We start from the raw sequence: 5,009 nt of genomic DNA, 5'->3' as shown, positions 1-5,009 counted from the left end.
GAGGAAACAGGTGATGCTTATCACTGATATAGACGTGCATGTCTGAAACAGCTGAGGAACATAAGAACTTTAGGCTTTTCATTACACATCATATGTGAGTGAGTATGTCTGTGTATGCTGCATGTCATCTAACTGACCTAACTTACATAAGTGCACGCGCGCACACATACACACACACACACACACACACCCACACATACACATACACACACAGACACACACACACACGTGGCCTTTGTTGATTATGCACACACTCACACACTGTTGCATGTGCTAGGGACACACACTCTGACACATACACAAACACAGACATGGAGACAGGCTGAACACACATGCAGCTGAACACATAGACTCCCTGGAGAAGCCGTTTATCTTAGTGACACACACACACACACACACACACACACACACACACACACACACATACACACACACACACACACACACACATGCTTTGACAGACCAGAATATGTCTGCAGCTAAGCAAATAAAGGCAACATTGCAGAATCTGTCAGCAGCATTCAGATTATCCACACACAGGCAGACATCAGATTTTCAGTCCAATTGAGGCGGTGAAATGTAGGCCATTTCAAATGAGCCGCAATCACCATTTTCAAAACCATCTCATTTCCTGCTCCACAGACAGCAGATAAAGACATTCTCACTGCAGACAGAGGGAATGGCAGACAGTTACTCCTCAGTATTGTTTCTGCCAAGATTTGGATTGTGTTTTTGAACTATAGCTCAACTGAAAACAGATATGCAGACTAGTTGACCCTTTTGTCAGACAACTCCAGGTTAGGTGAGGTAAAAACATGGCTGGATCTGTGTCTTTTGTGAACACTGGACACTACCACCTCCGCAGTAGTAAAGATGCGATCAAGCCTCACACTTGACCTTAATGGTCACCTGAAGCTTGATATCGCCTCTGCCCCTCACCCACTGCCTCCCACACCCCCATATACATAAAAGAACAACGCTCCCTCTGTTGAAACAGTCATGGATGTTTTTCCGTCGCCCTGACATCCGACCGGCTGTGCCCGCTGACCGTGAAGTTTGTCTGGGGGTCGGAGCTGTACAGGTCCTGGTCTCCCAGTGGACAACAGCCTTGTCGCCCCCACCACCCCATGCACCCCCCCTCACTACACCATTCGGAGGGAAAATATTTTCCTTCCTTCTCCTGCCAGGGGGGATTCTGGGTAGGAGGAAGGCATTTGGGTAGGTGAAGGATCTGGGCTTGCCGAAGCGCAATGGTGTTGTTATAGGGGCCCTCTGTGCGACTGATGATATACATGCAATGTGTCGGCCGTGACGGCTCCCCGCGGGATTAAGACATTACCATGTTCAAGTTCAAACGCGGTCGAGGCGTATTTCAGGTCCACGGAAAGAGCAGAAATAAGCTGATGCAGACCTAGCAGTCCCAGGTGTGGTTTCATCAATAGCCATAGGTAGTTTATAGGCATTTATTCAAGGCTTCAAAATGCAGTTAGAGTGGCAGTATGACAGAATAACCTAAAAAACACTGTTACATTGCGTCCTGATGAATAGGTGGTCATGGTCGAGGTTAGTGGAACAATTACTGGAGTAGCTGAGACTAAGCTTGCAGCCATTCATTGCCAAGCTGAAACACATGGAAAAGAGGAGCTTTTGTGTCTTTCTATTTCTGAGTGACTAATGCTTGTCTGCGCCGCTAGCCAGCTCTTTACAGACTTCTGGTAAGGCCTTGTGACTCATTCCATCTAAACCGTCTTTTCTGCTGATGAGGATGCAGAGGAGATTGTGGCGCAGTAAAGTTCACACAGCCTCGCTGTGCTGTGCATGCCAACATTGATGCCAACGTAAACTCACGTCTGACACAGAAAATGACCCTATTTTAAATCCGCCCCCCAAAAATATGCCTCGCCACTGCTTTTGCTAGAGCAGAATATTCATTAAAGTGTCAGGCCCTGCCGACTGCTCGGCCAACAATTTTCAGAGATTTGACAGCGGCCATATAATGTAATATATATTTAAGCGTATAGTGGATGTATAGTTGCTGGGCCTGTATTTATGGCTGTGGTCTGAGTCAGTGGGTGAAGGGGAGCAGCACAGTCTGGAAATCCTTGGTGCACAAGTTAGGGTCGGAGTAGGATCAAACACACAGGTTTATGGCTGGGGCTGGAGTGAATGAGTGTGTGCGTGTGTTTATGTTTCTGTGTGTGCATATGTGTGAGTGTGGGCTGCATGTGTGTGTGTGTGTGTGTGTGTGTGTGTGTGTGTGTGTTTCGTGTGCATGCATGTGTTTATGTTTGTGAGTGTGCATAATGTGTGACTGTGTGCGGCACGTGTGTGTGTGTGTGTGTGTGTGTGTGTGTGTGTGTGTGTGTGTGTGTGTGTGTGTGTGTGTGTGTTTGTGTGTGTGTGTGTGTGTGTGTGTGTGATTTGCCAGAGGTGGCAGGAGTGTGGGCTCTTAAATGTCACCGAGCTCCATATGCTGCAGCTGGCCTGCTAGAGGTTCCTCCACCCAGACGAATGAGTTTAACAGGAGGGGTGGAGCCGGGCTGTGTGTCCAGCATGGGCTCTCCTGGGGGGAACCTGCACAGTGTGTGCACACGGCACCGATTTATAGCTCTGCCTTAAACCCCAGAGTAAGGATGTGCACTTGTGGAGGTAACTGTGTGTGTGTGTGTGTGTGTGTGTGTGTGTGTGTGTGTGTGTGTGTGTGTTTGTGTGTGTGTGAATGTGTGCATGTTGTGGCATATGTACTTGCACAAATGCACATGTGCATATATTCATGTATTATGTACATGAATTAGTCAGAGATGTATTAGCGTGTAAGTAAGGCTGTGTGTGGAGCCCAGACGTTTACACTTTTTCCCATTTTCCACTTCTAATCCTGCTCACAGATGTTAGCCAGCACTGTCTGACTTTATTGTTCCCCGAGTCTCCGTCACCCACACCCACTCGGCCTCTCCACCCGTACCCTGCCTCAACCAAAAGCCCCCATGGGAACATGTGCACCCGCCTCAACGCACCCCCTCCCCACCCCCCCCCACCCCCCCACACACACACACACACACACACCAACAACCCTGCCCTCCAGCAATTTGCCTGAAACCAAACGCTGTCTGTCACATCCTAAGCCCTGAGCCATGAGGCAATTCCAGAGAGGAGGAGACTACCGATGAGGAAACAAATCCTAATTATGAACACACGCTCTTCAGTGCAAATCCTGCCGGTGTCGTTTAGAGGCCTACTGCACGCACCGCTGCTTTCTCCTTTGTAACCCGGGGCATGTCTGGTTCTGTGTCTTACAGTTATGGCTATGCTGAAAGGCTACTGCAGGGTGCAGAGGCACTAAAGTCAGTCCCTGGCACATTAAACGCCATATGCAGTGAAATCCTTTCATAAACGTGTGTGGATGAAATGAGAGGAGATTTGTAAAGTGTGAGGAAGAGAGTGTGGACCAAAGAGTGGAGTTCGATGTCTATGTTCTTGCAGACATGGGGTCTGTGTTGTTTTTTTTATGCCAGTGGTTACTGCAAGATGGATTGATCTGAGGGCCCGCTTATGGGGAATGTAGGACTCGCATCTGATGTCTGCGTCTGGGGAGTCCATTCTGATTTGTGTGGATAAAGACTGCCATCAAGTGGACTGGTGAGGAACTGCCACATCTGTTTCCAGAAAGAGCCATGAGATAAGTGCTCTGCTAGCGATCTCCACACATGCTCTGGCATCCAACACAAATAAAGGCCGGCTCCTCTACAAACACTGCAGCCTAGAGGAAATAGAGTTACTGGAATACTTCTCCAGATGAGATGGGTTCTCTCTCTTTCTGTGGTGTGTGTGTGTGTGTGTGTGTGTGTGTGTGTGTGTGTGTGAAAGAGAGTGAAAGAGAAAGTACACACAGTCATGAGCTGTTTATTTCCTCTCCTTATGTTCCCTTCCTTTTCTTCCTTTCTCTCTCTCTCTCTCTCTCTCTCTTTCTCTCTCTCTCTTTCTCTCTCTGTCTCTCTCCTCTCTCTGTCCCCTTTGCTGTGGTTTCCCAGATCAAAGCCCAAGAGCTTTAGGCCCCAAGAAGAGCCCAAGTCACATTATACATTTAATACATTCTGTTCTCACAGCTCAGCTCTGTCGTTGAGAGACAGGGACAAACAGAACCACAGAGTCATGCACAAGACCACAGATCTGACACAAGCTCCATAAAACGCCATATGGAACTTAGCATTGAGGCTACATGCTTTTTGTACACTGCCTGTCTGGTAGATGCACAGATCTGTCATTTCCACAGACAAATGAAATAGGCCCATATGAGGTTGGACATGATGGGTTTCCATGTATTGTGCTTAATCTGGCCATCATGTCACCATCACTGTTAAAAGACATATTACAGAACTCAAAGGAAAACCACAAAAACAGTGACTGTTGTAACATTTTGAATTGAGTGCAGTGTCGCTTATTTATAACCTACAAAACAGCATTTTAACAATCTCACCCCAATTGTATTTTCTTCAATCAAACAATCCTTTGTTTCTCAGGCTTTAAAATGTCAGCAACTTCTCGTAAAGGCTTCAGGATCCCTGTTTTGCAGGGATGGTTGTTCTGTAGGATTGTGATTAATTACAGTGTTACTCTGTGTGTGTGTGTGTGTGTGTGTGTGTGTGTGTGTGTGTGTGTGTGTGTGTACCTATGTAACTTATGTAACAAGAACAAAATATATGTAAATGCACCGACCTTGACATGCAAATATGGAAATAATATATCGTTATGTAAATGTAATACATGCAGAACGTCCAGAAAAGTGAAAGAGTTGAAAAAAGAGACAGAGAGAGAGGGAGAGAGAGAAATCTCACAGCTGCTCAATAAAATTGGTTTAGATGCAGGCCTTAGACTGCACGTCCTAGGAGGCCAAGCCACATCTGCAAAACAACTTCCATTTATTTGATATGACATGGCCTCTTAAGATGATCCCAGGTCCCTCCATTCGATTACTCCACTTCAATCTCTTTTTAACGACAGCCATCTCTTCC

Source organism: Alosa sapidissima, chromosome 12, assembly GCF_018492685.1.
Source record: "Alosa sapidissima isolate fAloSap1 chromosome 12, fAloSap1.pri, whole genome shotgun sequence".
Classification (NCBI taxonomy): Eukaryota; Metazoa; Chordata; class Actinopteri; order Clupeiformes; family Clupeidae; genus Alosa; species Alosa sapidissima.
The sequence above is the reverse complement of the archived record's forward strand: the minus strand, read 5'-3'. Positions refer to the sequence as shown.